Genomic DNA, 13,925 nt, shown 5'->3' on the forward strand with positions numbered 1-13,925 from the left:
GGGTGTATGTGGGACTGACTCAAAATTAACTTCCGTAAAGAAGGAAAATGTCACCCAGTGCAAGAGTGTGACTCTTTGATGTGTTTAATATGACACAGAGGGATAAGATATATCAGCCTTTGGCTACACAGCAACACTTTCAGTCTTTTCAAGAGACTTGTTGACAATCAGAAACATAAAAATGAACAGCAGACCATCCTTCGAAGGCTTAAAGCACAGGAAGAGTTTGTGTTTTTACTTTTAGTCGATGAAAAAGTGACTTTTGTTTATTCTGTTATCTTTACTTAATAATAATAATAACCACCCTTCAGTGTTGCAGAGCAGGTCAGGAAAGGTACAGCATCTGTTATAGGAGTGAAAACCCCAAATATACTTGTTATGCTCACCACACTCATGTCTAAAAAATGTGAGAATTACTCACGCATAGGTTGCAAATCCCATGACTAAGATTTCACCCTCCCAAAGCACAAAATCCCCATAATACATTATTATATTTAAAGCTTTGATCGAGTTGTCAACCAATCCCAATGACTCACGGATTAATTTTCCAGCTTCAGAAAGTTTTGGCAATCAAAACTCACTTTCTGGCCAGTACACCATTAAATCGGCACAAAAATGCTCCCGGCAGTAAACATTTCAAGAATATTGTAATTTAAAAAATAAAAATAATGAGGGTTCTGACCTGGATCATTGTTTATTTTTAAGACTATAAACAACTTAATTATTAGTGTTTTCTATTGATGGGTGCTGCTTCACGTTAGCAACCACATATCTGACACAAAAAAAGTGAAAAGTTGAAGAAATATGGCTGTGCACCATAATATATTTTTCCTTAAATCCACTTTAATTCAATATTTCTGAGTGTAATCTAAGAACTATTATATTATATTTTTGGAATTCCTCATCAGATCAGTAAAACTTACTGTGAAAATTGAATTACTCCCCTTCAATCTTAACTTTAATAATGCACAGAATTTCAACAATAGTCACAAAAGAAGGGTTACCCAAAAAAATCCACCCATGTACAGCAACCAAAGTAGCTTTAACTAGTTACACCTGTTATACTGAGAACACTGTGTGCCTCAAATCTTTTCTTGGATAATGCTGGAACTGGAAACGCTTTCAACTTGCGTAAACGCCTACAGATCATAAAAACCCCAAACTGGACAATGAAGCTCGAGTTGTTAAAAATTTTATAGTGAAATACCCCTGCCTGTTCTCTCAGCCTTGTACACACACAAGCAGAAGTCAAACATTTACTGACCCTAAAAATAAATGTTTTCTGCCGATTGTATAATTACATGGCACGGGTAGCGGGGATGTTAGCGTGTAATGTGATGCCTTTTTGTGTGTGTTTGTGAAGGGAAGGGGTTGCGGAAAGAGGAGGGAGATGGGGCGGGGGAGCTTTGGTACAATATAATTAAAATAGGATGGCCTTCGCTGGGCTCAACTTGTTATTGTCTCTTCAACCTCAAAAAGACGGCATGTAAAAATAGACATGTGGCAGAGGGTTTTCTTTGTCTTCCTCTATATATTTTACAAAGATCTGATGAATGAATTCTGCTTCTATCATTGTGATTAAGATCTGTTTTGATAAACATCTCCAGTGTTCCCTCAATCGACTTTTTGTACCAGTGCAAACCACTTGCATGTACGTCCGCTGTAAACCTGTCAACGCAATAAATCCTCTCTCTTTAAAACAGTCCTTAAAAACTTCAGGTAAACCTTCAACTGTTGGTGTTTCCCTGAGTTTCACCCTGATCTGGCAAGCGCTTGCTTTTCTGACTTATGCAATTCCATCCGAGAGGTATTTTATTGAAGTGGTTGCCTATTTGCCCTCACATTAAACGCCTGTGGAATGTGTCCCTGAGTTTGCTGAGGTTGTTTTGATGTGCATTCAAAAAGCCTGTGTGTGCAGAAGGAGCTCATTCACAGCTCGCAGGGACTCAATGGCTTCATTTGTCCCTGAAGGTAAACACTCACCGAGGAGGCCCTCAAATATGGCCTTTTCAAATGCCAAGGCCCCCATAGCTCTCCATCTTACGTGACAATGAACAAATTCCTATTCAAAAGCACTTACTGTGCGATAGCGTAGCATTGTGGTGCCTTCAACACACCTGAGTAAATGAATGAACCACATCACTGCTGAACAAAGTCCGCCTTGAACTGTAAACGTGACATACATGTATGATGCACTTACACTGGACGAATGCATGTTTGACATATTGAAAGCAGCCTAAAATAAAGACATTTCACTGTGGATTAAAATCATTCTGTCATGAAGTATTGTCTGGGTCAGGTTCCCAAACTATTTTTGTTTGAAGTTCCCTCACAGTCCTATTAGACCCCTTCATCCACAGCACACCTGCCATGTTCCTGTTTTCATATGAATGCATTACAAACTGGATGTTATTGCACTGTTCGGTATACTGTTAGAATAATTTTTCATACAGTTCAATTGTAAATGTTTATTTATCTATTACTGATCCATTTATCCATTACCATACTTACTTACTTTTTGCTATTTTGACAGTTTATTCATCACTTATAGCTAATCATTTCAGCTGTTTAATATCAACCATTAATCAAATACTGTTATGTAGGCTATGTCAACCATTAATCCATCAGTTTTAGCTAATTATTTTTGATTTATCTGCTTCCCTGCTAACTAGTTTTCACACTCTCAACTGCAACATATGGTGACATCTTACTCAGTATGGGAAGCTTACTGGTAATTTTAAATTTACTAAAAATCAACATAACACATTTGTAATGCTATTTGGCTATTTTCCTCCTTAACATAAATATGTGAATACATTTTTAAAAAATCAAATAACTATTTTTGTCTTTTAGTTGAGTTGGTTTAGTTACTTATTAAATGATATTTACATGGACATGGTACCCCTGATTAGAAATCTGTGTTAACTTAATGGGGATATATAATGTTTTTTTTTTAATTCCCTGTTATTTTTATACTGTTATGATGTCGGATGTGCGTCTCCTGAAAGTCACAAGCCAGGGCCTCAGCCTGCTCTGAACTCTTCGTTTGCAACATTACCTTTACTTCCTCCTCTTGATGACGTCAGATTGTTTGTCTTTGTTGCTGAGGTTGTTCACGTTGTCCACTCGCATATTTTGGATTAGATTCGGGCTCGAACATGTGCTGATATATTTGAGAAGTTTCCATTTCAAGTAAAGAACAAGGAAAACAAAGTGAAATCCTCCTCCCACTGCTGTTTGTTTACATAGTCTCCCGAGCCACTGGAAGCCTGCCGAGGGGCAGCTTCTTGGAGCTGACCAATCAGAACAGAGTGGGCTCATTGGTAGGTGGGACCTTAAAGAGACAGGAGCTTAAACGGCCTGTTTCAGACAGAGGCTGAACTGAGGGGCTGCATAAAAGACCAGTATAAGATAAATAAGGAGTTATCGAACTGTAAATCATGCAATGGTATTCCAGTAGAGTCCCAGAAAATATAGACCTGGAAATGTACATGTTATGTCCTCTTTAAACATCTTTGTCTCCTTGGTGAACGGAAGTTAAACACACCTCTGCAGCGGACACCTGCCAACCGCCTAATCACAACCGTTGACATCTTTGTTGGCGTGAGAGGCCAAGTAAAAACATCATGTTGAATAGACTTGTGGAATCTGCCTCTCAGAATCAAACACTTCAGTACAACAAAGAAAAATACAACAGATAAACGTTCTAAAAATAAAGCCAAATACCATCAGCTGCGTCTCGATCTGATAGTCTAATCACAATAACTCATAACCACATTTCACTCTGCAGGTTCCCAGCACGCCGTGATGAGTCATCACCGCCACCGTCTATCCCTGGATGCACTGTTCAGTGTAGCGGTGTGTGTTTTTCGAGGCATTCCCAGGTGAGGCGTGAGTGTTAAATTGTCTGTCATGTCTTTCATTGCACCTATCACACATAGAGACAGCTCTTGTGAGATCCGGACAGTATTCATTGTTAACGCCTCAGAGGGAGATACATGCCGAATAACTTCTGGTTAAACAAGGTCTGAGATTGTGTAGGTGTGAATTTTTTTTTTTTTTTTTTTTTTGTAGAGAGGAGACTCACATTCCCACAACACCTGTAAAATTCCACTCTGTCTGTAACATCCCACAAGCCAATACACATACTTACATGAAAGAGATGTACTCTTGCATGACCAAAAACCACAATGAACAACATTTTTAACTTCCTTTTGACAGTTCTTCCACCAGCAGATATGCACGCAAGTTGGCAGGGTGTGTTTTATTTTTACCTTAACTCACACTGTTATATACAAGAGTTTGCCGTGGATTTATTGATGCATAAATAGCCCAAACTATCTCTGGCACAATCATACTTGCTTTCATGCTTAGAGATTTTTCCATCTAACTTTAAGTATTGTTTGATGTTATCGTGTTGAGCGAGCTCATCAGTTAGGAACTTGTTCACATTGTGTAAAATTATCTTCAAGAAGCAGAATGTGTAGAATTTAGTGGCATCTAGTGGAACAGACTTGGCAGAAATTGAATATAATATTCATGAGTATGTTTTAATTAGTGTGTAATCACCTGAAAATAAGAATTGTTGTGTTTTTGTTACCTCAGAATGAGCCCTTTATATCTACGTATGGAGCAGGTCCCCCTCCATGGAGGCCGCCTTGTTGCACCACCATGTTTCTACAGTAGCCCAGAATGGACAATCCAAACACTGGCTCTAGAGAGGGCCTTTTGTGTTTTTCATGAGTTTTGCAGCCATCGTAGGTTCTCCTACACGCTTGGAAGGGGAGGGGGAGTTTGTTGCAATCTGCAACCTCACTGCTACTAACTCCTACACACTCGTCCTTTAAGCTTCACCACAGAGCATAAATTAAAAACAAGGCAATCAATTTAGGACAGACATCAAGAGCCAATCCTGTGTCCTAGAAATTACGTTAATATACTACTTAACATTAACATTAACAGCAGCAGATTTTTAAAGGGCTACAGAACTCATTTCCCTATCTTCCCCCAAACTTCCACCCTTGTTGCTCAGTTATGGCCATACTGTACCTCTTAACATTAGAATAGGAACCTGTTTATTAAAAATACCAACAGTGAAAATTCTTTTCAGTTCCCAGATTATTATCCCCTTCACATCTTTTTTCCTTGTGCCTATGTATCCATACGTACTGTACTGGTACACTGCTAGTACAAAAAATTACACTGTAAATTGGGAATAATTATGCTGTACTTTGCGGGCCATAATCTAAAACGTTACCAAACTCTCATGAGAGCCTTCTTTCTTGTAGTTTTAACATGCATGATGCAGACTTGCTGTGTGTCATTAGCTAAGCCATGACTGTTTCTTCAGATAGTAATTAAAACCATGCTAACCAAGATGATTCGGTCCCTGTCCCACATACACTTTAATTTCATAAAATGACTGGGATCTTGTCTTGTTGTCTTTGTACTGCCTCTGTTATGAAAGTGGCAGCAACAGCTGTTAAGACCTTGGTGACTCTTGAAACTGTGACTCTAACATGTGTCATTGAACAGCTGTTGATTAAACGTAATGTCTTAAGTGTAATTATCTTGTTTTCTCAGGTTCAGTGAACTTAGATGAGTTTCATCACAATAACTCATGAGTTCACTCACAAACTATTCCAGTTTAGTTCAGTTTACTCATATTCTTAAGGCAGCAGGAAATGTACGTTTTCACATTGAATGAGCTGACAGTGTTTTACAGTGAACATATTATCCCCCTCCTTATAAAGTTCTGGTCAATGTGTTGGCAAATAGTAGCCTATTTATACATTCAGCAGACAGAGGAGCAACATTAGCATTCACTTGTAGTCATGTTTTTGGCTACCTGACAAATGTAAGTCCAACAATGAGCTGAATGAGGCTAAAACCTTCTGCAGAGCTGAGGGGAACTACGGTGTCACTACAAGCGACACCTCTCAGTCATTTAATATATCATTAATATAAATATACTGACTGATGCAGCTTTAAAAGACACATGCAGTTATAATAAATCATTATAGAATGGATGCAAGCTGCAAAATTTAGCTTACAAAAGAAGCATAAGGAGGCTAAACATTCAGTGTTGTAAATATATTTAGCAAGAACATCTTGCTGTGCACATTTTTGGTGGCTGTAAAAAAACTTTACAACCTTCTTTTGAAAAGTTATCTTTATTATTTATTACTGTGCCAATCTGAAAATCATATTGATAACATGATTCATGTTCCTGTTTGGCATCTGTCATAAAATATTTTATTATTATTATATTTCACTTCTCCACATGTTTTAGAAAGAATCTTCAGACTATTGTTGTGAGATTGAAATGTTCCAAAACTCAAACTCAACACAGACTAAATAATGAAAATAAAACTCTGTTTTGCGATAAGTGTCAAACTCATTATTGTTGTTTGTGCTGCACATCTGGATGCATTAAGTTTTGTGGCATAAATGGTGTGAGTCCTGGCAAAACACCTTTCACTTCTGTTTGCTTGTTCAGAAAACTGTTTGGCAGACAATCTCATGTGTCATCTGATAAGGCCGAGTGAATTTAGTGAACAAGTGACTTTTGATGTTCGGTGATCTGTTACCGTGTGACATAACTGCTATTTTATCATCTGAATCAAAAGATGATTCCTGATGAAACTTTTACTTCCCCTAACCCTGCCCTAAACAAAGAAAAAGAAACTTCCTGAGTATCTACTGTATCAGCATTGTCTAAGTTCACCCCATCATCGTGCAAATCATGTAAATTGCAGGGAAGGGTGGGTATGTATGCTGTAATTTCAATGGAATATGTGTGCTTAAATTAGAGCGTGGCGTGGTTAGGGGGGGCAAATGTACCGAGGAGCTGGGGCCTCTGGCTAGCGATTGGCTGTGTGTTGTGCTAACAGACAGGGCCTTTCCACTGGTTGTGACGGGCGGTTCTGATGTGGCCGACCACGCGGCCCTGATGACGGGGTTGCATGTGTTCCTTGACCCTGACCATAATGGACAACTTTTACCCGCCGGAAGAAAATTATAGCCCCTCTGGAATGTTGCTGTTATTATTTTTCCTTCTTCCTATAAAATACAAGAGGACATTTCAACGTGTAAGCCATTATAAAACCATTGCAGCTAACCATCTGCAGAGGGAAATGGGCTTTTTTGTGTTTGTTGTCTATGTAGGAGGGTAATAGATGATTAGGAGGGAGTGCAGATGAGCTTATGGGGATGTTCTGCTGAATTAGACAAGGACAATCAACACATTGGACTAATTCCTTCCTCTGTAACCGCCTACTCTGCTAATTTTCTACCATGGCTGAAATGTATCTGTCACTCATTTTTCTGTTGGATGCTGAGGAAGTGGGTGCCCTACAGTGTATCGCGGTGTGAGTCAACAAACGGCATGCACAGTTTCCATTCTGAGGGAACACATGTTTGAGGAGTTTCCCACACAAGCTTCTAACAATATAACTCAAACACTGTTACACATCTCCTGTGGGACTAAAACTTAAGACTCCTGAGTTTTAAATCATCCTCAAAATATATCTCCTGGAGGATTCCTTCAAACCAACCTGTGCACGCTGGTAAAACTAAAAGTGACTCACTAAAGTCGACTCCTTATAAACTGAAATTGCTTGATATATTTGGCTCGACTCGTTCGGGTAAATTTAATGGGGTCTGTAAGAAGCTAAATAGCATCACCACATGGGTCAACACTAAAAGTGAGGCTGGTTTGGCTACAGCAGGTCCAGCATCTGTTTAAAAGCTATGAGCTTGACACAAATGGGGAACTTTGGCTCACCCTCAGCCTCCTTTGGAAAGTGGAGCCCACAACAGCATACAAACAGGTGGCAGAGCTGAGCTGTTTCATCCCTGGGTAGTGAAACTGCTCATTAGGATTTAGGTCAAGAGATTTTGTTGAACTTTGAGACAGAAACAGGATTTTTTTGGGTCCTTTGGTCCCTTTTTTGAAGTGTGGAGATAAAGATCACTGAGATTAGTGCAGCTTGGATTCAGGGAGATGACTCTGAAGGTCTTTTGGGGGGGGGGGGGGGGGGGGGGGGGGGGTAGTGAGGTACTGTCAATGATCATATCTGCTGTGGAGGATCAAAGGAGAGGAGCCTCAGCCCTGAGGGATGCTGTTGCCTCTTGTTACTCTTTACCTCGCTTCACCTGTCTTGTCAGGTGTGCATGTGGAGGAGAGGAGAGGAAAATAAAGAGGAAGGAAGAAGGAGGTTGTCGAAGAATTCCCAATCTTCTTCAATCTTCTAACTTTTTAGTTAGAAGAGTTTAAGTGATGAAAGCTGTCCTGCAGGCAGATCCAGATGCACCAATTATGTGAATACCATGAATTTTACATGCCATTTATAGATTCTGAATCCCAACTTCCTCCTACAAATACACACCTCAAAGGACATACCAGTGGTTTTGTATTTTTAAGCCTATTTCAGACTGGTTTCAAACCTTCCATGGTACCCTTTTGGTGAAAGTTACATTATTGCATTGACAGTGTGGAAAGTCTTGTACATGTATTCAAGGGTGCTCCAATATTAGTGATTATTTGGCAACCAAACCAACAATCCTTTACTGTAAGAAATGTTATCTAATGACAGTAAAAGTGCCCAAACATGCTTAAAAAGGTAAATAAATATGGTTGCCTGTTGTTCTTGAAGCTCTCTTGAGTACAAGCAAGGGAAGTTTCAAAATGGTCCCTTCTCACAGCTATATTCCCACACTACAATGAATCATCTTTGACAAAAACTAGAAGCTAATGATATGTTCCAAGTTAATTTTCATACCTTAGTGAGATCAACAGAAACCAGTGCCTGGTAACTAAGAATTCAATCTAAACACACATGGTATGCTTTGGGAAATGACTGCCATTGATGTTAAGTACAACAGTATGTGTGATTAGCTGTTAATATATTAGATACAAAACCACTGATATGGTCCTTTATTATATTCACACGTAGTTCCCTCTGAATAGCTTCACATTTAAAGTTAGAGCTGATGTAGTTTCATGAAACCAAAGTAGGATTTCCTGTCATTGGCAGAAGACATCGGTATGCTGTGACTCACTAAATGTGTCCCGCTAGGTAGATCAGTTGTAGACATACCTTCTTAAATAATGTTTCCGGTATGTTTACTAAAACAATATCAGTGTCAGTGCTAATATTGGTGAAAGATCCCTTGTGTATTCTTGTTAAAACAATAAGTTGAGCATGAAGTAATCGGGAAGCACGTCCTATTGTGATAGTGACACATAAAACTGGAAAAGCTGGGGAAACATTATTTTGCAAATCTTTCCTGTTCACACACTTGAAGCCACAGTCTTTGATTCAGGCTTGTAATTTATCGCTTGAGTGCCTTATGATCTCCTGTGGGCATGGGAGTAAATTGCCCCTCTGTGTAGATGGTGAGATAGTGATCACAGCACTACAACCTCAGCTTTGGTGTGCTGACAGATGGCAGCCGAACCTTTTCAGACACTTGTGAGTGGTGAGAGTCAAGAAGTTAATTAACCTGAGGTGAAAAGGTCAATTCAAGAGGATCTTTTTACTGTCTGACATTCAGGTCTTTGTTCTTGTTTCAGCGCCTTTGCATGTGAAATGTTCATTTCAACAACAAATCAGATACACAGTATAATGAGTTCCCCTTTTCACAACCTACTTTTTGAAGAATTTTATTCAGAGCATGATCCCTTTGTCAGGTGAAAACTCTGTACTTACACTTTTGGGTGATTTTCTTGTTTTGGAAACGAAAGATTACAGATTGTTAGCATGCTAACATTTGCTAATTAGCACTAAACACAAAGTATAGCTGAAGCTGATGGGAATGTCATCAGTTTTGCAGGTATTCAGTATTAAAACAAAGTAGTGGACAAGTTATAATCTTGACCTCATGATGCTGCCTTATGGAGAGGTAAGGGATCCTCAAAGTTATCACAATTTATCCTCAGCGAAACATGAATGTCAGTACCACATGCAATGAAAACCCATCCGATAGTTTTTCAGACATTTCACTCAAAACCACGAATGTCAAACTCATGGTGGCGCTAGAGGAAAAGTCAGATCAGCACTATATTCAGGCCGTATGTCTGCAAATGATCCAACATCTGGTCAGTGTTTCCCCTAGGTTGACTGCTTAGGGGTGGCGGCAGCAACGTGAAGGGGTGGGTGCTGGATGCGCTGAGCAAAACTTGGGAGAGACTCAGCAGCCACACATTTCTTCGTTCTGTTTCTCTGTTTAGCATCGTGAGGTTAGGCTAACCCATTGTTGCTAACTTTGGAGCTAACTCCCTTTCACTTTTCCAGCAGTTGGGGAAACAACAAACAAGACTTTTCTTGGTCTTGAGAAGCCGCAGCATTTATTAAGTGACACACTGTAGTCTGAACTGTATATTTAGTGCCAGATTCACAACTTACTGCTAACCTTTTCCTCTGCTCCACTCGCATTCACCATCACTTTTCCGCCGCTCACACTCGCTATACATTACGTACTGCCCTATTCCTTAAAGCAGCTACGCTACCCAGAGTTTCCCAGGAAACGACACAGAGATTAATTCACGTTTCGGTTCAGTGCTGCACAGAAGCTCCCAAATGCTATTAATTTCCAAATGAATGGATATTTGGCATTATTTTTGGCATTAAAAAATATTTTTTTGGCCTGGCAGGGATTCTTTTTGGCCTGGCGGCTGGCCAGGCCTGTAGAATTATAGGGGAAACACTGGTCTGGTAATACCATCACTGCCTGGTACGAAATCAAGATCCAGACCCTTTTCGTCTGTGGTTCTGCGATGGTGGAATGAGCTACCCAGCTCCACATGGTCTGCTGACTCCCTTGGTGCATTCAAGAAACTCAGCTCTTCCGTGATCACCTCAACACTTGAGCCCCTTTAACTTTTTAGCACTTTGCTAATTGTTGCACTACTTCCTTATTGTTTATGGTATTTCTTATATACTTGTCTACTTCTAGTCGTCTCTTACTTAAATTCTAAAAACAAAAAAAACTTCTAACGCTTGAGAATTGGTACCATGGGTCTTTTGAGTAACTGTCCTCTAACGCTTGATTGTCTTGCTTTGCTTGTAAGTTGCTTTGGATAAAAACATCTGCCAAATGACAAAATGTAAATGTATTTCAGTCTGAAGTGGTGAACTGACCAACTGACAGACCGACATTGCCATCTGTAGAGCCACTCTGCTACCATGGCTATTAACTCACACAGAGATTTTAAAAACTCACCCATAAACCACTGTAGCATTTCAAAAAGGTGTTTATGTCAGTTTAAGAAAAACATGTATTCTTATTAAGTCCACACATCAAAGTTAAAAGAGCTTTAGTAAATTAACTTAGTGCCTCTTAGTACATCTTGAACTGACTGCTTCTGAACATATGTACCAACACCTTTTTTACATTGTGAAATGATAACTGTTACAATACATACTAGGCCATAAATCAGCCACAATAATTATAGACAGTTATCTCTTTAATTGCTCTGAGGTGGGCGAAGGTTGTCTCCTTCCTTGTCTGCATACCTCACACCACATTTACAGGTTAATCGACGTGGGAGGCAGTAAGCCTCCGCCACACCTCCTAATATACAAAAGTTACTACATCAGACTGTGAAATGACGACATGTTGTGTTTGCTGAAAGACTGACGAAAGAGCGTCAGTTAATCCCATTAATCATGTCTAAGATTAACAATAAGTGGCATTCTCAACACGTGTTTATTTTGGGAGCACAGATGTGTGTAATTGACATTTTGAGATGTTTTCTTTTAATCTAAAAGCTGCGGGATGGTTGACTTCTTAAACTCTCTGTGTCTTATGCAGAAGCACACAGCAAGTAACCACGCGTACAACCACCCTACCCCAAATCATAAATGGGGGGGAGCTTTTAAAGCTCTCTGGAGAGACCCCATCATTGCACCACTGAAATATATACCCATCAAACAAGCTATTTCTGGTCTCAGCTTCTTCATGTGGTTGAATTTCTATTTTTGCCTCACCCTCGAATCTTAACTGAATGATATTGTATACCCTGACCGTACTCCCGGTGCAAATTATATGAGGGGAATCATCTGCAGATAGGATGAATCACAGTAGGTTATCTTAACCAGCACAAAGTCAAGCGCAAGTTGAATGAATGCGTCTTCAAACCCCTGTCCCGAGGATGCGTCCCAAAGGTTTATTTTTATTCAGCTGTGAATGGTTAAGGCAGCAAACCGCCATATGGCTGTAAGATTGAGTGGTCTTGGTGGAAAATGGGGACGGAAATTATAGAGGGAGAGAGCTGGTGTCACACAGGCCTCTCATTCCTCCTCTTCCCCATGAGCTGGTAAATACACAAGGTTTCTCAGCGACTGGAACCGGGACTTTATGAGGATACTGTTCACAAGCATCACCTGTCTTTATAGCAGGAGAGTTTTCTATTTGGAAATTTGAGTTGTGAAATAGGCCTGCTCTTTTTCAGCTGAACTCTACTCCTTACATTCAGTTCAGGGTCACTGAATTTCAGGAAATAGATTAGCAGATTTTGTTTAACATGAAAAACATAAAGTTTCAGTTCCTGTACTGCAAAACAGTCAAATACGTACAACAGCTATAATTAACAACTGATGTTACAGTCATATATAGGTAACTAAAACGGAGAAAAATATTAACAAGGTATGGTTAGAATGAGACAAACTGAAAGTGAAATCTTAAATAGAAGTAAAAATCACAATCTGTCAGATTTAGAGGCAAATCCTCCTAAACTCCACAGTTTGAAGTATCTTTTTATGTTTCCATCATGTAATCCTTTCAAGTTGGGCAAAAGTATCTTTCTGACTTTTCCACATGGACTGAATTTTAATGTCTTGCTCATTTCAAATTATTTCATAAGACAAAGTTTTGTGTGACCTAATATTATTTATTAGCTGAAACGCTCATCTTAGCTCATACATACCCACACCTGTGAGCCACTAAGCATTTTCCCCACTGAACAGTCAGCAGCGCAGCTGGAGCCTGTTGAGTGTTTTGATTATGAGCACCTCAGTTGTTATGGCAGGACGGAGCAGCTCATTCACTTTCCCCTGTCCAAACTGTCACTGCACATCAGGTTTTTGAGTAATTTAGTGATTTAAAGCTATGTATGACTGTGCTCTTTGATGTTGAGCATGTTGTACATGGCTTGATAGTATTGGACAGTTTGTTGTGGCATGGGACACACTGTACTTTGTGCGTCCGTTTACTTTGCTGCTGTCTATCCAGAGCCCTTTTCAAAGAGCTAGTATAAACAGCAGCCCAAACAGATTCAAAATGAGACACAACCTTGAATCCAAAACCATTTAACCTCAGCATGCTGGGCTGTCCTCAAAACGTGAGCTCATTGATTAGACTGTAATTACTGTAACTCTTTGACTTTACCCATTGTCATCTGTCTGTCTCATAGAGAAGTGGAGTTTGCCGTAAAGGGACAATGAAGCCCCGCTGCAAAACGTCTACAGAGTGACACTGATGTCAAACACATGTTTTCCCCCCGCAGCCCAACAGAAATAGACAAGCCTATTTAGAGGACTGGTTTGCATGCAGGCTCCAAGGACTGATGTTTGCAATCTGGGAGCCACAGAGGGTTTTTACATGATCAGTAATTCAAAAAGTGGTCGGCCAAAGAATTCATCTTGTGCCTCTTTGTTTTGCTGTTGCCATGCACTTGTGCTAAAATATCATTTGGTGCAACGGGCCGGCATTAAGACAGCAGAAAGTATGTCGGATGGCGTCCAAGGCCTATCAAATGTCCAGAGGAGCGAGAGAAGCGAAAACACAAATATTTTCAGTAGCAGGGAGTGAAACCAAAAGGCGCTCTGGTGGACAATCAAAGTGAATTTGGGGGTTTCTGATGAGTGCGTCAATGTTTATTACAGCTGTTACTGTCCAGATAATATCCAGATGTAGATTTG

The sequence above is a fragment of the Thunnus thynnus genome, chromosome 12 (genome assembly GCF_963924715.1).
Source record: "Thunnus thynnus chromosome 12, fThuThy2.1, whole genome shotgun sequence".
Taxonomy (NCBI): Eukaryota; Metazoa; Chordata; class Actinopteri; order Scombriformes; family Scombridae; genus Thunnus; species Thunnus thynnus.